Raw genomic sequence first — 23,495 nt, 5'->3', positions numbered from 1 at the left:
AAGAATTATACAATCCAAAAATAAATAGAACCAACTCAGATGGAGAGTATACTATTATTTTCAATCAATTGTATATAACATTTTAATTCGAAAATTTTAAACACACTACACATATATGTCATCCATCTTGAATAGCAATTTCGATGGGAAAAAAACTACTTATGCAACATACATATGTAATGCCAGATTATTCACTCCAATAATTAAAACAGACCCAATTCAGATGGAGAGTATACTGTTAATTTAAGCTAAGTGAACATCATAATTAATAACTCTAGTTCCATTGATCCAACATGTATACTCAGATGGAGAATAAGTACACGATATCAATTACTAGTATTTCACCTATTGAGCTTATAATAAATTTATCCGATATGGAGGAAGACCTAAAGTCAACGTGTAAATTTATTACTCACTTGAAATTAATAGTGGAAGATCATAGAAATATATTTCTATCACTACTTAATCATGATTGTATTTTAGTTACAAAATTGATTCAATCCTTTAAACTCAGATAGAGAGTTAATATAAGTTATCAATAACTAGTAATTATATCTAGTGAGTTCATAATAAATTTATCTGATATGGAGGAAGACCTAATGTCAACATATAAATTTATCTCACTATAAATAAAAATGGAGACAATAGGGGTTAATTCCTATCACCACTCTATCACAACCATGAACTTTTATCTAAGGATTAAGTTCCATAATTAAAAAAATGCTCAATACCCCATTTAAATAGTCTTCAAATGCTAAAATTAATGTTTTTCACGGCATAGCGGTGAGTATTGTTCACTGGGCTATTTCTAATAAACCTACCAAATTTCAGATCAATCGGAGATCGTTAAAATCACAATCTCCAAATATAACAACCAAATTTGGAAAATTACCATTGTAAGCATTTTTTTTAAGAATTTAAAATATGACCTACATTCTTATCATATACCAATTCATGTCAAATCAACATGTGCTATCATGTTCCAGATTAAACATAAATAAAATGATAGAAATAATTACTTTTCGTATGTAAATCACATTTTAATCCGCCAAACCTCCAAAAAACTCATCTAAACAATCCTGAATCGTCAAAATAAAATGTGATTCACTGCATAGCAATGAGTTCTTCTTAACTAATCGTTTCTGATGATCCTACTGAATTTTAGGCCATTTGGAGATCGTGAAAATCACGATCGCCAAAAACTTGACCAAATTCGAATAAATTATTTTTGGCGTATTTAGGATTAAATCCATGTGATTTGCATTCTTGCTATATATCATATCAAGTTAAATCATCATGTTTCAAATTTAACACAAATATAGCCGATATATAAAGAATAATTTTTCATATTTATAACAAATTCAATTTAAAAAACTGCTTGCAAACTCATCTAAACGACCTTAAAATGCCAAAAAACAGCATGATTCACTGCATAGCAGTGAGTTTTTCTCACTAGATCATTTTCGATGAACCTACCAAGTTTCAGGGCAATTGGAGTCTATCAAATTCATGACCACTAGCTTGTAACCAAACTCAGAGAATAACCGTTTTAAGCAGTTTCATGAATTAAAATAAATATGATATTGATTTCCATTCTCCTTATAATTATACTACTAGCTCATGGCATATATTATATTCTTCCTATTTCTAGGATACACAATATCTCATTTTGCAATAAATTATCCTTTTATTAAATACACAAGAACCTAAGATATTATATTTTCTCCTGTTCGGTGAAAAACTTAATATCTCTTCTCATGGGTGGAGTTGGTCTAACTAGTTATCACGACCTGGATTTTTCACCCTCGCAAAGTCGTGATGACACCTACTAGTGAAAGCTAGGCAAGCCAATTATTCCAATTATTTAACCCTTTTCATTTTTAATCCCTTAATAATTGCGAGTTAACATTATATAAACAGCGAAAATATTAAAGCAGAAGAATGAAATGTAACAATTTAAAATAATACTGATACAAATCCATAAATATAAGCAACCCAGAACTGGTGTCACAATCTCACAGACTATCTAAGAATACTACAAATAGGGTCCGAACAAAATAGATACATGTCTGTCTTTGGAATAGTAAAGAACAGAAGAAAAACTAGATAGGAAGGGGATGCCAAGGCCTACGGATGCCTGCAGGACTACCTCGGATTGCCTGATGGACTGAAGGCAGCAAACTCACTATGGTCCAAAAACTGCTGCACCGGGATCTGCACACAATGCAGAGTGTAGTACCAGAACAACAGACCCCATTTGCTGGTAAGTGTCTAGCCTAACCTTGGCGAAGTAGTGACGAGGCTAGGACAAGACTATCAAATAAACCTGTGCAGTTATATCATATACAACAAGTAATAATGATAGAAACTAGCAATTAAAGATGGAAAGGGGAAACATACTGCGGGGAATATCATATACAAATAAAATTTCAATAAAGAAGTGAAAGGAATACAAAAATTCAACTGCAAGCAAGAATAAGGAAATAAATGACAAGTGCACGGCATCACCCTTCGTGCTTTTACTCTTTTCCTCACCATAAGGATCAATATAATCAGTACGACATCACCCTTCGTGCTTTTACCTCACATAATTATGACACTGAATTATCCTTCATGCATTATCACTCATATCATGGCATGGCATTTTACATCGTGCGACACGGCATCACTCTTCGTGCTTTTACCCCACAATATCGGCACGGCATCACCCTTCGTGCATTAACACTCTCAAAAGTATACACGGCATCACCCTTCGTGCTTTACACTCTTCCTCACCTAAGCAACAATCACAAAGCAATTTGGGCAAGGGAATCAATAATATCATAATAAAATCTTGGCAAGGGAACAATAGCATAACAACAATATCCTGACAAGGGAAACAATATCATGAGTAATAACATCCCGGCAAGGGAGATAATATCAAGAGCAATAACATCCCGGCAAGGGAGACAATATCATAAACCTCTTCTCTTTTCCACAATTACTTCGAAACTCAATTCTCAACTTGAGCCAACGCTCTATAATGTTCAATTACCAATAATACTTTCACAAGCCTTGTTCAACAATAGAAATCATCATATAAAGTATGAACAATACGAAACGGAGTCACATTAATCATAGTATAAGACTCACGGACATGCTTGACACTGACGTCTAGATACTCGTCACCACACCTATACGTCGTGCTCAACAATAAACACATAGCATATAAGACACAACTCCTAATCCCTCAAGCTAAGGTTAGACCAAACACTTACCTCAATGCCATGAACACAATTCAAGCCTCATATATCGCTTTACCTCTTGTTTCCACCACCAATTCGCTTGTATCTAGCCACAATTTACTTAATGTCACGACCCTAAACTCGGACCCGGTCATGATGGCGCCTCTCGTGAAGACAAGACAAGCCGACACACTCCCAATTCATTTTATGCAATTAAATAATAGAACTAAACCTTAATCATAATAATAAATCCCCAAAGTAAGGTAAATAATACATATTGCTAAAAAGACATAGCCCGACATCGGGGTGTCACCAGTCATGAGCATCTATAATAATAATACAAGTCTGAAAGAGTCTACTGCACTATTATATGACTAAAACAGAAGGAAATAAGGTAGAGGGAGAAGCACTGGGTTGTGAATCATCGGGTAGCTACCTAGTGAATCTCCGGAATCTGCTGGACAACTCGGAACCCTCTCAAGCAGGACCTGATGCGCCTGAATCTGCACACGGGATGCAGGGAGTAAAGTGAGTACTCCAACTCAGTGAGTAATAATCATAAATAAAGACTGAAAGCAGGAAATCACGTAAGGCACAAAAACATGCTATAATGAAGTAGTAAAACCATTAAAAATAGTAAACCAATGAAAGATAGGTAAGAATCCTTTAACTCGGCTTTAACTTTATGAAAAGCCTTTTTCAACAATTAAGCATGGTAATTGATAGGAAATTAAGAAAAAAGATAAATACATAAAGGTTCGCCCTTCGGGCATAGTATCAACGAATTCGCCCCTCGGGCAACATCTCAGAACAATACCAGCCCCTCAGGCAATCACATAGAACAATACCAGCCCCTCGGGCTCAATCTCACATCACAATGGGTACCCGCGCTCACTAGGGGTGTACAGACTCCTGGAGGGGCCCCTTACGGCTTAAGCGCAATATCAAGCCACCTCGTGGCATCATCACTAGGCCCTCGGCTTCATATCAATCAAGTCACCCCGTGGCGTACATATCTCAGGCCCTCGGCCTAATAATCAGTATCAAATGTTTCCTCACAACATAGGCCCTCGACCTTACTCAGTCAAAATCCTCACAACCCACTAGGGCAATAGTAAAACATGAAAAACCGCCCAAATATCATTTAAAAGATCATGTAAGTGTTAAAACAGAGTAAATATGGCTGAGTACGAAAATAGTGAAATATAACATGATTGAGTTTAAGTATAAAGTCAAAACAGTGAGGAAATACCAGTAAAAATCCCCGAAGGGTTCAAATAGTTGCCACAAGGCCCAAATATCGCATTCAGTCCAAATCATGATGATAGCAATTAGATTTCAGTCAAATACATGGTAAAATAGTCATTCGGGACGGACTAAGTCACAATCCCCAACAGTGCACGACCACACGCTCATCATCAGGCGTGTGTGTCACCTCAATATAACACAATGATGTGCAAGTCCAGGGTTTCATACCCTCAGAACATCATTTACAATCATTGCTCACCTCGAACTGGTCAAATCTCTAGCTCGCGATGCCTTTGCCCCTCGAATCGGCCTCTACTCGCATCGAATCTATCCAAAATCGGAATAAGGACGTCAAAACATGCTAAGGGAATGAAGCCCAAGTGAAAATAATCAATTTACAACACAAATCACAAAATTACCAAAACCCGACCCCCGTGCCCACATTTCGGAATTCGATAATTTTTACATCAATAGATTTTTTATCTCCCCACGAATTCATACATATCAAAAGTTCTGAAATTCAACCTCAAATGGTCCTTCAAATCCTCAAGCAAAAGTCTAAGCTTCCAAGCCCTAGTTTCCCCAATTTTAGCCCTTAAATTCCATTAATTATAGCTCTAATCCGTGAAATAATAGCATAGGAACGAGTTTTAGGTCCAAATTCCTTACCTTAATGAAGTTCCCTTAAAATCCCTCTTCAAAATCGTCCAAAAAGCTCCCAAGCCGAATTAGAAATGGTGAAAATAGCTCAAAATTGTGAAGGACACAATTTATACCTTCTGCCTAGGCATTTTCGCATCTGCGGCCCTATTTACCGCTTCTGCGATACCGCATTTGCGGTTCTTTATCCGCTTCTGCGGAAATCACTTAACTCACCACTTTCCGCATCTGCGGCATCGCAGGGGTGGTCTTTATAACCGCTTCTGTGGTTCCTGCCATCTTCCCAGCTTCCGCTTCTGCGACCGCTTTCTTGCATATGCGGCGTCGCACCTGCGGTCCCCAATCTGCAGGTGCGGAAATACCAGAAGCAGCAAAAATCTGCAGCTGCAACAATTTCTCAAACTCCCCGTCAACCATCCGAAATCACCCCGAGGCCCCCGGAACCTCAACCAAAAGCACTAACATATCCTAAAACCTTATTCAAACTTATTCCGATCTTCAAAACACCTCAAACAACATCAAATCAACCAAAACACATCAGATTCAAGCCTAACTTTCAAAAAATCTTCCGAATTACGCTTTTGATAAAAAACCCAACCAAACCACGTTCGAATGAACTAATATTTTGCACACACATCCTAGATGACACAACAAAACTACTGCAACTCTCAGAATTCCATTCCGTCCCCTATATCAAAATCTCGCCTACCAACCGGAAATCACCAAAATATCAACTTCGTCAATTCAAGCCTAACTCTACTCCGAACCTCCAAAACTCATTCTGATCGCGCTCCTAAGTCCCAAATCACCTCCCAAAGCTATCCAAACCATCAGAACTCACATCCGAACCCTCTAACACATAAGTCAATGTCTGGTTGAGTTTTCCAACTTAAGCTTCCTCAAAAGAGACTAAGTGTCTCAAACCTTACCAAAATCATTCCGGATTTGATCCGACCAACCTGACAACACATAACATGGATAAATGAAGCATAAAGAAGCAGAAATAGGGAAAACAAAGTGGTAATTCATGATACAACATGCCGGATCGTCACATTTAATGATATCATTAAATGCTAAATGAATCAATTCTAATGCATGAAAATAGGTTTTCTAATGTTTTTCCCAAAAAGTCAAAAATCGACCCCAGGCCCACATGGTCAAAACTCGAGGTTCTCACCAAAATCCAATTACCCATTCATCCACAAACTCAAATATATAATTTATTTTGAAATCGGACCTCAAATCGAGGTCCAAATCCCCAAAATTTAAAAATCCTAAGTTCTACCCAAAACACCCAATTTCACCCAAGAAAACCCTTGATGTTGAATTGAAATCATGTGAAAGGATGTTATAGATTAAAGAAAATGAGTTAGAAATGACTTACAATGTTGGAATGACTGTTCGCATATGCGAACATTGTAGGAGTCGCTTTTGCGACTAGAGCTTCGCAAATGCGAAGGTCACCCCCCCACCCAGTCATTGCAAATGTGATGGTTAGTCGCAATTGCGAAGCCTGCAGGCCTGCAACACACCAACAGTTTTCCTAAGTCCAATTTCACTCTCTGGCCTATCCAAAACTCACCCGAGCCCTCGGAGCTCTAAACCAAACATGCACGCAAGTCCAAAAATATCATACGGACTTGCTTGTGCAATCAAATCATCAAAATAACATCAACAACTATGAATTAAACCTCAAATTCATGAAATCATTCAAGAACATCAAAATTTCCAATTTCTCAAATAAAGGTCTGATTTATACTAAATAAACTCAAATATTTACCAAATGTCACATATTTAACTTAATTATTATATAAGACATGTATCGGGCTCCGAAACCAAAATACTGACCCGATACCATCAATTTAAACATCTTTTCATTTCCCAAACTTCTTATAATTCTAGTTAAATAATTTCTTTCAAAAATTCATTTCTCGGGCTTTGGACTTCAGGATTCGATTCCAGCCATATGCCCCCCTACGATACCATCGGATCACGGGTCCGGGTCCGTTTACCAAGAATGTTGACCAAACTCAACTTTATTCAATTTTAAAAGCCAATTTCCTTATTTTACTTAGTTTTTACATAAAAGCTTTATGGAACTGCGTCGGGACTATGCACGCAAATCGAGATGAGACAAAGAGAGGTTTTTATGGTCTCGGAACACATAATTTACTTTCAAAACGAGTGATTGCCTTTTGGGTCATCACATTATCCACCTCTAAAACAATCGTTCGTCCTCGAACGGACATAAGAAAAGTACCTGAGTCATAGAAAAGATGGGGATATCAGCTCCGTATGTCGGACTCGAACTCCTAGGTTGCTGCCTCAACAAACTGAACTCGCACAGAAGGGAAACTCTTCGATCTCAACTGACAAACCTGCCGGTCTAGAATAGCTACCGGCTCCTGCTCATAGGACAAATCCTTGTCCAACTGGATAGTACTAAAGTCTAACACGTGGGATGGATCGCCGTGATACTTCCGAAGCATGGACACATGAAACACTGGATGCACGGCTAATAAACTTGGCGGAAACGCAAGTCTGTAAGCCACATCTCCCACTCGATCAAGTTTCTCAAATGGGCTAATGAATCTAGGACTAAGCTTGCCCTTCTTCCCAAATCTCATCACCCCTTTCATAGGCGACACCCAAAGCAACACCCGTTTGCCGACCATGAATGCCACATCACGAACCTTACGGTCGGCATAACTCTTTCGCCTGGACTGAGCTGTATGAAGCCTATCTTGAATGATCCTGACTTTGTCCAAGGAATCTTGTACCAGATCCATACCCAACAACCGAGCCTCTCCCGGCTCAAACCATCCAATCGGCGACCAATATCGCCTACCATATAAAGCCTCATAAGGAGTCATCTGGATGCTCGACTAGTAACTGTTATTGTAGGCAAACTCCGCTAAAGGTAAGAACTGATCCCACGAGCCTCCAAAGTCAATAACACAAAATCGGAGCATATCCTTCAAAATCTAAATAGTACGCTCGGACTGCCCGTCCGTCTGAGGATGAAATGTTGTACTCAACTCGACCCGTGTTCCCAACTCACACTAAACTGCCCTTTAGAAATGTGAGGTAAACTACGTACCTCAGTCCGAAATGATAGACGCGGGCACACCATGAGGACGAACAATCTCCCGGATATAGATCTCAGCTAACCTCTCGGAAGAATAGGAAACTGACATAGGAATGAAATGTGCTGACTTGGTCAGCCTATCAACAATAACTCATACCGCATCGAACTTCCTCTGAGTCCGTGGGAGTCCAACAATAAAGTCCATAGTGATACGCTCCCATTTTCACTCAGGAATCTCAATCTTCTGGAACAATCCACCAGGTCTCTGATGCTCGTACTTTACTTGCTGACAATTCAAACATGTATCCATATATGCAATAATATCCTTCTTCATCCTCCTCTGCCAATACTGCTGCCGCAAATCCTAATACGTCTTAGCGGCACCCAGATGAATAGAGTACCGAGAACTATGGGACTCCTCTAAAATCAACTCTCGAAGTTTATCCACATTAGGCACTGTGAGCACGTGATTTTTGTTTCGCGCGACAATCGCTCCAAAAGAAATAAAAAATAATAACAATTGGTCCCGCTGTACAATTTTTGGATTTTTACATGGCACTTTGTTAATTATTTATGATTTTTGCCCATTTTTATTTTTTATTAAAACAAAATACAAAAAATGTGTGTGTCATGCATAATTTGAACCGTAATCCGGTTGTTAAATAGAAAATTATAAATAGGCATCTTTGTCCGTGATTTTGTTTTTGTTTGATTTTACCTGTTTTGAAATATTTTAATGTGTGTGCAAATAATTGTATTAAGTGTTTATTTAATTTTAATTTGATTTTACTTAGGTTTGTTTTTAAAATAAAGAAGAAAGGAAAATAATAAAAAAAATCTTTTTTCCGGACTTGGGCCAATTTTAAATAAATTGGCCCAAACAAACTAAGCCCAAAACCCAGGCCTGCCCGGTCCGTGACCAGCCTACTCCGAGAACATACAAACGACGTCGTTTTGATCCAGTCTGATCTGGGTCGTTGATCTCAGATTGATCAACGGCCAAGATCTCTCACCCCAAACCCACTAACAGACCCGACCCGTCTCACCCGGACCGACCCCAACCCTTTACCCTTGAAACGACGTCGTTCCCTGTTAGTCGAAGGATCCTGGCCCTTCATCACACCTCATCTAACGGCCAGGATCCACCTACCCACTAACTATATAAACTCATAACATCACCCTGCCCCCCTATCCGAACCCCAGCCTTCATCGTCTTCACAAGAACTCCAAAAACCCTAGCCGCCCCTGTATCCTTCGCCATGAAAACCGGCGGAACGGACGCCGGTGACCCCACCCTTAACACCATAGAACCCCCTTGCCATCCGGAACACGGATCTGTTAACCACGTAACTCGAATCCCTTCCCACCTTCTCGAATCTTCGTTTGAAGATTCGAGTCGGAACTTGACTTACACCGTTTAACCCCAGACACTCCCCAGACCCCCCTCGTGACCAAACCATGCTTGGTTTGGTCCGAATCTGATCAGGGAAGCATGAATCCCAGATCTGATTTTTGGAACCTTAGGGTTCCTCGTCACTGGTCCATATCCGTTCAAGCCGAAGAGATTAAGGTTTAATGGACCTTAATCGAAGTGTTTCTCATCGATTAAAGTCCGTTCAGCCTTAAGAAAGGTCTGTTCGAATCCAAGTAAGATTTTGACTTTTCGGGGTTTGAGGTAAGTTTTGCTTTCTTTTCTTTATTTGTTTTGGTTCATCTGATTGTTTTAAAGGTCTGTTCATGTTTTGTTTGTGTCCCTGAATTTTATCAACTGTGCCCTGTCCACTCTGCCTGAACCTCTGTTGTTTGATTGAGTCATTCTATTTGTTCTGATAATGTGTATGTAAGTGTTGTGCAATTAGCTGATTTTCAAATTTGAACTGACTGATTGATTCCTCGAATACCACTTTGTTTAGTCAGTATAATTCAAATCATGTGTCGATACAGTTAAATGTCTGATTTTTGGCTACGATTGTGCATGTTATGATTAATATAGTTGAGTCGACATGTGTCGTCAATTAGTTTCAGATGCCTGAACAATAACAAATCGATTTACTTTTGATAACCATGGCTTGAATCACTTAGGAACTGAGTTTAGTGCTTATAATTAGTAATTTGAATCAGAAATGTAAAAATCAATGTTCTGTTTAGTCACAGTTCTGAAATTGGAGAGCATGTGCACTTATGCACAACATGTGCATTTTGTGCACAGCCTGTGCCCTGCCTAAGTGCTTTTGAATTAAATAGTTTGACAGCATGTGCTGTCAGACTACATCCTGCTGCCCATATTCTGCTTTAAGTTTCAGAAATAATAAAACATTACTAAAAAGTTAAGCCTGCCAAGGGAATGTCATGGGATTAATACTTAAATAGCTGAGTGGAAACTGAAAAGAACATGGCACATGGAAGGGGTGTTCTTTTGGTCTAACAGGCTGTTAAAGGGCTGAGGTTAGGGCCTATAAGAGGAGAAGACATCTGATATTAAAGAGACAGAGATAAGAGATTGGAGGGGAGAGAGCTGAAATACATAGATATTAATACACACAGAGCATATAGGAGACAGAGATAGGAGAGGAATACATCTGATATTAGGGAACACACATAGGGAACTCAGACTGGACTGGGGGTTGGGATTTTCAGAACAGATAGAGAGAGGTTAAGAAATAGAAAGCATACAATCAACAATCAGAAACTGCTTCTTCCTATTGCCGTTTGGGTTTCATTTGTTCAATCTGTTCAATCAATTCTGATTCTTTGAAGTTCCAATTGAGTCTACTAGTCGAGTGTTTTCATTGGTTTACTACTGGTTTTGGTCTGCCTGGAGTTTTGATTCTACTCCACTGTGTGCTGCTGTCATTTGGCCACTCTTTCTATCGGCTATAGTTGTATTCTTGCACTCGAGCCTGTTCTGCTGTGTTGTTTTGTTTGCTGTTGTTACTTTGTTCCTGCTGCTGCTGATCTTCTCTATCTTCTTCCTTTTCTTCTGTCGTATTCAACATCCAGGTACACATTTCATACTAATGTAACCATGAGAGGCATGAATTGAAAGATCTGAAGAATTTTTAAATCATCTATTGCCTTACTTACAGCTTTGCGAATATTGTTAAAGTTGTATAAATTCTGTTATTTGTAGTCCAATAGAAAACACATTAGTAAGTTTGTACTTAATTGAAAATATTCTAGTCTAAAACTGCGATAGGGTTGTTGGCAGTACACGTGATGTAGTCATATAATTTATGGAATGTGCTATCATTTGGTAGAATTGTTAATTCACACTCTTCTTCTAGTTATGTTTGAATAGGTAGGGGCAAATGGCTGTTAAATCTAGCCAAATATAATACAGTCTTGAATCATCCAGTTTCGATTTCTTTAGGCAGTTTATAGGACTAGTTTTGAACATTATCAGTAACATCTTTTAATAAAGAACTCTGTTAATCCTGTTTAAGCAATTTGATTTAGATTCGACTTAAGGATGTTGTCGGATTAAGTATTGCATTTCATCAATCTCACATGTAATTTCTTTGTTCAATCAAAGCATTTTCGTAAGGTATGGCGTCTTTTCACTTTATAAGTAATTAGAAATTGATAGGAATCCGGTTTAGGCCAAAGCATATACTTCAATTAGCATACATCTTTCTTTCTTCTATTTCTGGAAACAAAAATAATAGAAATGTAATCACTTTAGGATATCCTCTTCTAAAATAATGAGACGAGACTCGCCAAATAAAAATGCAAATTGCGGGGCCCTCAACAACTAATCATAATATTTAGAATTCAGGCTAGGCCGTTTAGTGAATCTCATGGCCTTCTCAAAAAATAATAACGCGTTAGACTCTTTAGGCGCGGCTTAATTAAATTACATTCTCAAACTTGGGTGTGCATTGATGTGACCCGAATCCAAATCTCAACGGAGTCAAAGTGTGTTTAGCAATTACGGGTGCATTGATTGCGACGTAATCCAAGATACATTTTCATGACGTTGCAATTCTATAAAAATAAATGATAATAATAAAAGCGGTTTTAAACTTAATAAAAGCACATAAGTCACAATATGTATTTAAATTCGATATTTAGCCATTATAACAATTTAAGCGACCGTGCTAGAACCACGGGATTCGAGGGTGCCTAACACCTTCCCTCGGGTCAACAGAATTCCTTACTTAGAATTTCTGGTTCGCAGACTTCATTTGGAAAAGTCGAAAATTTCCTCGATTTGGGATTCAAGATAAACCGGTGACTTGGGACACCAAAAGCCAAACCTTTCCCAAGTGGCGACTCTGAATTAAATAAATAATCCAATTTCGAATATTGTCACTTAAATTGGAAAAACTCCCCTCGCACATTTTAACCCTTCGGGGCCGGACGCGCAAAAAGGAGGTGTGACAGCTCTGGCGACTCTGCTGGGGAAGTAACCCAGAACCACTGGTTCAGGGTTCAAGAATTCGAGCTTAGAATAATTGTTATATTTGGCTTTATTATCTGATCTTTATTACATGTTTTTGCATAACGTGCTAAATGTTGTCTTTTACTGCTTTGATATTATCTGAACTGTATATAAACTGTGCCGAAACCCTTCTTTTCTTACCTCCGGGGAGAAGCTCGCTGGTCGAGACTCCCTATTCTGTTAGTGTCAATACCTGAAATAAGAAAGAGGTCGGACAAGTTACAAAGTCGGACGATCTCGCGGGTCCCCGGTACGTAGCCCCCTCCTCGACTCGAGTTGTCCGCTCGGGTACACAGTCTAGAACAAATACCCAGGGTATAAACCTAGTATAACGAAACTTCATGCCGGATCCCTAGTAGGAACGTTTATTTGCATCATGTTGCATTTGACTTAGGGGGCTCAACACAGGGGTTGGGTCCGTCTAGGACAGGCAACCTGAAATGAAAAGACCATCCTGCTGCATCCTATTTGTTTTGCGCATTTATTTGCTTCAGTTCCGCATGCTGACCGGTTTCTAAAAATAAAAGGAAAAAAATAACAGCGTAGGGAGATAATTACTTCTTTTGGAAAAAACCAATGTCCGAGTAGTGTCGAAACCTCGCCGGAATTTCTTCTAAAAAATATATATATATAAAAAAAAGAGATTGTCTTCTAGTTTGATTTTTTTTAAAAAAAAATATAATATAAAAGTTTTCTTTTTATCACTTTCAAAATCCAAAAAAAGAGAAGGTATTTATTTAAAAGTAAAAAAACGGAAAATTCATAATTCAAATAAAAAATATTGTTTTCTTTCGTAGTACCCCTTTTATAAAATCAGACTAATAGTCCAAATATTTCCTTAAAAAAAAATTTCTTTAGTCTTTATCTCTTTTCAAAAGAAAAAAATAAAATAAAAAATATATTCTTGTTTTCTAGGTTTATTTGATTTTCTCTATTCACGATATGCCCGAACTACGCCGGTTTGATTCTTACCGGATGTGAGATACGTAGGCAACCCTCGTCGGGTTCAACCCCATTTTGCTAAAATAGCCAAAATCAATAAATAAATAAATAAATAAAAAAGAGATGTGTCGAATTTTTAAAGAGTCATAAATAAGTCAGGTGACGCTGTTTTGTCGTAAATAGCCGAATGATTCCGAAAAGGGATGCCGGAAGGCTGACTTTGCATAAACAGCCACCTTTGGGTCTTGTTTAGCATTTTTGTCCGGTTGACCCACACAGCCTTAAAATCTTCGTCCCCGAAGTGTTTAAAGGCCGTGTTCAAAACATGATCCCCTCTGTAAAATATTTTGAGTCAAGTCATTTTTGTTAAAATCACCTTAATAAATGTGCAGGATGAGCACGATGCAAAATGAACATTTTTCAATAATGACCAAAATCCCTGTCAAGTTACGGCTATGGTGGAATGATCTAGGTGCTGAAGGACAAAATGAGGTCAAGAAACATCTGAAAGGTCTCGTGGGTTTGTTGGAAATACAGCCTCGGGGAGATATCATAAGAGCTTTGGTTACCTACTGGGACCCGGTGCACAATGTTTTCCATTTCTCTGATTTTGAACTCACCCCCACTTTGGAAGAAATGGCCGGATACATCGGGAATGCTGAACTTCCCTTGAGGCAAAAATACTTGGTCACCCCAAGAGTCGTCACGGTACATCGGTTCCTAGATTCATTGAAGATACCTAGAACAGTCCACAACCCGGATCTGGCTGCCGGATTCTGTAGTCCATGCTTCATATATGATAGGTACGGTCATGAGGGGGGATTCAATAATCCGATCAACAAACTGTGCAGCAAAGGAGTTCGTCAGAAGTGGGACAAGCACAGACGGGTAGCGTTCATGATGATGTTCCTGGGCCTTCTGGTATTTCCAAGGAAAGACGGAAACATTGATTTGAAGGTATCCGGGGTCGTCAGCACTTTACTCACGCAAAGTGACAGTACTCTCGCGCCTATGGTGGTATCTGACATCTTTCGAGCTCTTACAGCTTGTAAAGCTGGGGGAAGTTTCTTCGAAGGTTGTAACTTGCTCCTACAGATATGGATGACCGAGCACCTCTGCTATCATTCTGAGATTTTGAGCCATGGTTCCCCGGAAAAGACCTGCATAGAAGAATCTTACACGAGAACCAAAGAGATTAGTTTGCCCAAAGGAGTCCTGGCATGGACCTCGTTCTTTCAAGCTCTTACTGCCAGCCAAATACAATGGACGTTGGGATGGTTGCCTGTTGATGAGATCCTATATATGTCTGCAGCTAAAACTCATTTCTTACTAATGGGGCTTAAGAGCATTCAACCTTACGCACCCTGCCGAGTTTTGAGATAGTTCGGAAGATGCCAGACAGTACCTCATGAGGAAGATCTTAGCACTCAAGCAGTTGAGATAAGTCCTAACGGACAATTCCCAGAAGCAAAGATTCGCCAAATCTGGAGTGAGTGTCAATATTTGAAATCAGATACTTGCGTGCGGGATCGAGCCAAAGGAGAGACAGCACCAGGTTACCTTGCATGGTATAGAAGGGAATTTGAGCATGAAAGGCCGGCTAAGAGACCCCACATCCGGAATTTTACCGAATCATCGCAAAGGCAGTGGGATTGGTTAGCAAAGGAAAGAGGCTATTGTGCCGAAATCAGTAGGTTAAAGCAACAAGTAGAAGGCTTGAAATATGAGCACAACATACAAGTTGCTACCAATCTGGGAGAGCGGAACAGGTTAATTCAGGAAAACGAAATGCTCAGAGCCCAGATCAAACAGATAAGGGTGGATGCGGATAAACAGCCAAGGCGTCGATCAGACGAGCAGCTGATAAAAAGGCTAAAAAGCGAAATCAGGGAATGGCAAGATGGGTTGGAGAAATCTGAAAACGTCATAGCAGAGCTCAGGGCACAGTGGGATACAAGAGCAGATGAGCATCGCCGATACCTGAATCAATTGGAAGGCGACCACGAGAAGACTATTGCTAAAATGAAGAGAGAGATGGCTACACTTGAGATCAAAGCAGCTAATCAGGCCAAGGATTTCCAAATTGAGAGCAGATACTGGTACGACTCAATAGCCCAGATAAAGTTGGAAGTACGACGACTGAAGCATCAGCATATACAGGATGCTCAAGTATTCAAGATATATAGCGATCAGATAAAACGCCTACTCGTAGAGAAAAAGCAAACCAGAGATAGGATCAAGGCCATTGCCCATGCCATCACCAGACAATGTCTACAATGTGAGAACATGTCCAGCGTTACCGTCCTCTCGGCAGTAATGGGTTATGTCAAGCAGACTATGCATGAGCTGGAGCAACTTGAGAGGGATCTCACGCCTAGGACCGCGGTGAGGCCGAACGATGCCCCGCGGACACCAATTTTCAAAACCATAATGCACTCATAAGTCAAGCCTGTATCTTAGCATCTTCTGCCTGTTTTTCCCATCAGGGTGATTTTTAGTCTATTTTGAGTCTAGGTTTATTTTCAAAGTTTGCTCTTTCTTTTGCAAAATGTAGTTTGTAATAGACCATTTCAACAATAAAGAGGTTGTTTCTTTTACGCTCATTTGTGTTTTTCGAACTACGTAATGATTTGATTCACGTAGGCATCGTGATACATAGGCAATCCTCATCGGATCCGGTCGCATTTCTTTTACTGCAAAATAAAAGAAAAAAAAATAAAAGAAAAACAAAAAAGAAGAAAAAAAAAGGGAAAAACTAATAAGAGGAAAAATGTCGGAATGACGCATGCTCTCGTAGCAAACATATAGTAATCCACTTAACTGTATAGGTGCATCATGCCCAACGTGAGATTAACTATCTGTTATTTGCTACAAATTAACCGTGCGTTTGTCGTTGAGTATTCCAGGGTTTTTGGGAAGACGGTTGGTTTGGTGAAAGTCTGGACTCGCACTCATACTTCACGAGGTCAAGGAGAAGTGTTCAACTACCTGTTGTTAGGACCAGAAGCAGTACTCACACTTACTTCACCAGGTCAAAAGGAAGTGTGGAAATGTCTTCAGAAATTCCATTGCAAACAATCCCTGTTTCCGAGGAAAGCTCGATCTCAGCCGTCCTCACACCTGAATCCGCAACTGCGGAGGAAAATAGAATCCTACGGCTCCGCATGTTGGAAATGCTGGACGACTGGAATAATGGGAAAGAACCGCCAAGTGTCGTCCCCGGATTCCCTGAATTATTCTCCAGGTCGAGTGGGACTTCTAATGTCCCCATAAATTATCCTGCTACCCCATTCGGGTACCCAGCCACCTCAGCCTTCTCTGCTGGATCGCCTTCTGAGCCTCATCCCCGAATGTCAGTCACTGATGCAAGCATGAACATCTTTACTGCGTCGCCTTGCCCGATCACGGCACAGCCGGCCACGTACAAGCCAAGCTTTGACTCATCCTCTTTTACATTCCAAGCACCATCGTTCTCAATGGAACCAACTAGGTTCCCTACCAGTACTAATCCTCTACCGCCTCAGTGCGAGCTTGCACCTGGGCAGGATCAGAACCCCAGAATTGCAGAACAAAATGAGATTGCCAAGAGAATGAGAAGCCTTGAACAAAGTTTGAAGAATATGCAAGGATTGAGCGGACAAAAGAGCGTCTCTTACGCCGACCTGTGCATGTTCCCTCACGTGCACCTGCCAACGGGTTTCAAAACCCCAAAGTTCGAGAAATACGATGGGCACGGTGACCCCATTGCGCATCTTAAGAAATACTGCAACCAATTACGGGGAGCCGGCGGAAAAGAAGAAATGCTGATGGCGTATTTTGGGGAAAGTCTAGTGGGGATAGCTTCGGAATGGTATATGGATCAGGAAATGTCCCGATGGCATATATGGGATGATCTCGCCAGAGATTTTGTAAAACAATTCCAGTATAACATCGACATTGCGCCAGACCGAAACTCTCTGTCGAATTTGAAGAAGAAACCTTCGGAAAGCTTTAGAGAATATGCTATTAAGTGGCGTGAACAGGCGTCGAGAGTGAAGCCTCCCATGGATGAAGTGGAAATGGTCACTACCTTTCTCCAGGCTCAAGAGTCTGACTATTTCCAAAACATGATGTCAGCCATGGGTAAGCCATTCGCGGAAGCGATCAAGATTGGAGAGATGGTGGAAAATGGCCTGAAAACAGGTAGGATTCTGAGTCAAGCAGCCATAAAGGCGACCTCCCAGGCCGTCCAAAGCGGGTCCGGAGGAACGACAAGAGGGAAAAAGAAGGAAGAAACGACTATGGCAGCCTCGGAAGCAAGGGAGTATCGTCATCCCAGGCCCCATTTTCCGGAAAGAACCCCACAACACTACTACCCCCACTCAAATTTGGCATATGCTCATCAACCTTATATGGTCATGAATGCCCAACCTTATACCCATCCGCCACAACAAGCCAACCGAGGCCCAGCTCCACCTCCCAGAAATCAGCCTCCTTACCGTAACCACTATAACCCACAACCCCCGCAGAATAACTTCCGCCCTCAGGAGCCACCCAGAAGGCGGACTTTCACGCCCATCGGTGAACCATACTCAACTTTGTTCCCAAAGCTGGTCCAGTTAGGTTTCTTGCAACCAATCCCTCAAATAAGGCAAAACCCGACGTCACCTTCTTACAAAGCTGGAGTCAGATGCGCCTATCATTCAGGGGCCGAGGGACATGATACAAATGACTGCTGGTCGTTGAAAAGAGTGGTCGAAAACTTGATAGAGCAAGGGAAAATAGTGCTAAGGGACGAGGAGATCCCGAATGTAACTAACAATCCGTTACCTGCTCACAATAATGGGCCGCTGATCGGAATGATTTGTGAAGACAAAGAGTTCGACTCTGCTCTGAAAGCCATAATTGCCATTGTCAACACGGGAAAGAGGCCCGAAACAGAACAGAAACCAGAAAAAGGGGAAGAGGCCAAAGCTATAAAGAAAGTGCCTGAAAAGAAGGTGGAGAAGAAAGTGGTACCGGTAAAGGATGGAGTTCTTTACATACCACGAGGTCAAGCTGAGAAGACGCAGAACTTCGGAATCAAAAAGACAAAACCTATGTACGTGCCAAAAGGGGCCTATGTGGTCCGGGGGACGATTCAACCACCTCGGCTGAACGAGCCAGTGGTTATCGGACGCGTGCCACAAAGGCCAATGACCAACCCGTCCACAGTGCCGTGGAATTATCAAAAGACTTTGGTGATGTACAAAGGTAAAGAGGTCATGGGAGAACTTCCAGAAAATACTTTCATTGGAAGGTATTCAAATACTCAAGAACTGAACAACGCCACACAAAGGCGCTTCCCGCCAAAGAAGCCCGTGAGTGTTGAAGAAGCGGAAATGTTCTTCCAACAAATGAAAATGCCGGATTACGAAGTGATAGATCAACTGCGCAAGTACCCCGAGCAAGTGTCCATGCTGTCATTATTAATGAGGTCGACCGAGCATCAAAAGATCTTACTGAAGACCCTGAATGAGGCATATGTGCCAGTTGAAACCTCGGTGGAACAATTGGAGCGGATGACAGAAAGATTCTTCGCCGTCAACCAAATCTCTTTCAGCAAGAACGACCTACCCCCGGAAGGAGCGGCACACAACAAGGCTTTGCACCTAACAGTTAAATGCGAAGACTATTATGTCAAGCGGGTAATGTTGGATGGGGGCTCAGGCGTTGACATTTGCCCCCTCTCCACGCTACAAAGAATGGAAATTGGGACCGAAAGAATCCAACCCAACAATGTCTGCGTAAGGGCTTTCGACGGCATCAAGAGGGATACCATGGGAGAAATAGACCTGTTGTTGGTCATAGGACCAGTCGAATTTCAAGTAACCTTCCAGGTGCTCGACATGGATACATCCTACAATTTTCTCCTTGGCAGACCTTGGATCCATGCAGCAGGAGCTGTGCCTTCCACTCTTCACCAGATGGTGAAGTTCGAGTACGAAGACCGAGAGATCGTGGTCCATGGGGAAGATGAGCATGCTATCTATCGGGACCCATCGATCCCATATCTGGAACCAAGAGAAGGGAACGAACATACGGTCTATCAAGCTTTTGAGATTGTACTGACAGAGCAGCACGAGGAGGGAATACCCTACCCCCAGCCTTTCTTGTCTAACGCCTCAGTTATGATGGCCAAAGAGATGATCCGACACGGATTTAGGCCGGGGAAGGGGCTTGGACGAACCCTTCAGGGAATAACAGAACCCATTACCTTACCGGTCACCAAGAAACCTTTTGGACTAGGTTTCAAGCCTACTCCAGCAGACGAAGAGTGGGCAAAGAAAAGGAAAAATGAGGGTTGGAAGTTACCTCGACCACTGCCAGATTTATATGCAACTTTCATCAGGTCAAGGTACGCCGAAGAAGAAGATGATGAGGTCTTCACAGCTGAGAAAATTGAGGAGATATGTGGGGAAATGAGAGAGATGCTCTACGAGATCCACATGGTTCAACCAGGTGAAGGCACAAGCGCTGCTGAGATGATGTACGTGGGGCCGAATGCCGAACTTCAAAACTGGGAGGCCATGCCATTCCCGACTAGACGGAAGTCCGGGTAGACCTGTCCTGCCACCTTTCCTGTGTCACAAGTTATCTCCAGGACATAACTTGAACGTTTTCTTCCTTTCCGTTGTTGTTTTGTATTCCTGAGTTGTAAACATTATTGTCCTCCAACTTTCCAAAGAAAATAAAAAAAATCATCAATGCTTTCCCATTCTTTCTTTTGTTCTGATTTTTGTTATTTTTCCCTTTATCTTTCTTTTCAGTTATAATAATGTGGCTTTAAAAATGACATGCTTGCGGACTTCACGCCCAGATCACAATGAGCTATTTAACTGCGAATTAATGAAGCCAGAATCAGAGTATGATGCGGAAGAGGCTTTTAGGGAAATAAACCGAGAGTTGGAATATTTTGAGAATAAACCCAAGCCAAATCTGAATGACACCGAACCGGTTAATTTAGGAACTCCTGAAGAAATCCGGGAGACCAAAATAAGCATTCACACGGACGAGAAAACGCGAGAGGCGATAATTCAACTTCTTTTTGAATTTAAAGACGTGTTTGCTTGGTCATATGATGACATGCCGGGTCTAGGGGTTGATCTAGTGGTTCATAAATTGTCGATTCATCCTGACTGTCCTCCAGTTCAACAAAAGCAACGAAAGTTCAAAACTGAGGTCAGTGACAAGATCAAGGAAGAGATCACCAAACAACTGAAAACGGGAGTGATTCGGGTAGTCCAGTATACAACCTGGTTGGCAAATGTGGTTCCAGTACCGAAAAAGGACGGTAAAACTCGAGTATGTGTAGATTACCGAGATCTGAATAGAGCAAGTCCTAAAGATAATTTCCCACTACCCAACATCCACATCCTCGTTGATAATTGCGCCAAACACGAGATACAGTCTTTCGTAGATTGTTACGCTGGGTATCATCAGGTATTGATGGATGAAGAGGACGTCGAGAAGACTGCCTTCACCATGCCTTGGGGCACCTACTATTACCGGGTCATGCCATTTGGTTTGAAGAATGCTGGGGCTACCTACATGAGGGCCATGACTGCCATTTTCCATGACATGATGCATCAGGAAATAGAGGTGTACGTGGACGATGTGATAGTCAAGTCCAGGACGCAGGATAATCACATCCAAGACTTGAGGAAATTCTTTGAGAGATTAAGGAAGTATGACTTGAAGCTGAACCCAGCCAAATGCGCTTTCGGAGTTCCGTCAGGCAAACATTTGGGCTTCATCGTAAGCAGGAGAGGAATCGAGCTAGATCCAACTAAGATAAAATCCATCAGAGATCTACCTCCCCCGAGAACAAAGAAAGATGTGATGAGTCTGTTGGGCAGGTTGAATTACATCAGTCGGTTTATTGCCCAGCTGACAAGCACGTGTGAGCCCATATTCAAGCTGTTAAGGAAAGATGCGGCGATTAAATGGACAACTGAGTGTCAAGAAGCCTTTGATAAAGTCAAAGAATACCTTTCGAATCCCCCAGTCTTGGTCCCTCCAGAACCGGGGAGGCCACTTTTCTTGTATCTGATAGTCTTGGAGAACTCTTTCGGTTGCGTCCTGGGGCAACACGACGTAACCGGAAAGAAGTAGCAAGCAATCTACTACTTGAGCAAGAAATTCACCGGCTACGAGGCCAAATACACACTGTTGGAAAGGACATGTTGCGCTCTCACGTGGGTTGCTCAAAAGCTGAGACATTATCTCCAAGCCCACACTACATTCCTCATAAGCAGGTTGGATCCTTTGAAGTATATATTTCAGAAACCAATGCCTACTGGGAGACTGGCTAAATGGCAAATCTTGCTTACGGAATTCGACATAGTCTATGTCACTCGCACGGCAATGAAAGCCCAGGCGCTAGTAGATCATTTGGCCGAAAATCCAGTCGATGAGGAATACCAGCCATTGGATACCTACTTTCCAGATGAAGAGGTAAATACTGTAGAAGTAGTCTCAGAGGACGCTCATATTTGGAAGATGTTCTTTGATGGAGCCGTGAAAGCCAAGGGTGTAGGGATTGGGGCAATTTTGATCTCGCCTTCTGGTCAACATTATCCCGCCACAGCTAGACTTCGTTTCTTTTGCACAAATAATACAGCTGAGTATGAAGCCTGCATCATGGGCATGCATATGGCAATCAATCAGGATGTCGAAGACTTACTGATTATGGGAGATTCTGACCTGATTATCCGGCAAGCCCAAGGCGAATGGGAAACTCGGGATGTCAAACGTATCCCTTACCGACAGCATGTGGAGGACCTCGGCAAGCGCTTTACATCAATAGAGTTCAGGTATATCCTGAGGTGTCACAATGAACTGACAGACGCACTCGCTACTCTGTCTTCAATGCTACCCTACCCAGGCAACGCCCACGTCGATCCTTTGGAAATCCAAATCAAGGAAAGACACGGTTACTGCAATGTAATCGAGACGGGATCAAATACGCAGCCTTGGTACCATGACATCAAGAGGTTCCTGAAGACACAAGAATACCCCGAGCACGCTACTGGAGATCAAAAGAGGACCATTAGGCGACATGCAAGTGGTTTCTTTCTAAGCGGTGAATTGTTGTATAAGAGGACCCCGGACCTCAATCTTCTAAGATGTGTCGATATCGAGGAGGCAAGAAAGATCATGCACGAAGTACACGCAGGTGTGTGCGGACCTCACATGAACGGGTATGTCTTAGCAAAGAAAATCCTTCGAGCAGGTTATTACTGGATGACCATGGAAAAGGATTGCTTTAGCTTCGTTCGGAAGTGTCATCAGTGTCAGGTGCACGGTGATTTGATTCATGCACCTCCCACGGAGCTGCATCTCATGTCTGCACCTTGGCCATTTGTCGCCTGGGGCATGGACGTCATTGGACCAATCGAACCAAAGGCTTCGAATGGACACAGGTTTATACTGGTTGCCATCGATTACTTCACAAAATGGGTAGAAGCTGTCACTCTCAAGTCGGACACTAAAAAAGCTGTAGTGGATTTTGTACACTCAAATCTTATCTGTCGTTTCGGTATTCCTGCGACTATCATTACAGATAACGCAGCAAACTTGAACAGTCACTTGATGGGAGATGTATGCGAGCAATTCAAGATAACGCATAGGAATTCTACTCCTTATAGGCCGAAAGCCAATGGTGCTGTGGAAGCAGCGAACAAAAACATCAAGAAGATTTTGAGGAAAACGATCCAAAGTTCCCGACAGTGGCATGAGCAGTTACCATTTGCATTGTTGGGGTATCGCACTACGGTACGCACATCAGTAGGAGCGACTCCTTATCTTTTGGTTTATGGGACCGAGGCTGTAATACCGGCAGAGGTAGAAATTCCTTCGCTTCAAATCATTG

The sequence above is a fragment of the Nicotiana tabacum genome, chromosome 3 (genome assembly GCF_000715075.1).
Source record: "Nicotiana tabacum cultivar K326 chromosome 3, ASM71507v2, whole genome shotgun sequence".
Classification (NCBI taxonomy): Eukaryota; Viridiplantae; Streptophyta; class Magnoliopsida; order Solanales; family Solanaceae; genus Nicotiana; species Nicotiana tabacum.
Note: the sequence above shows the minus strand (reverse complement) of the source record.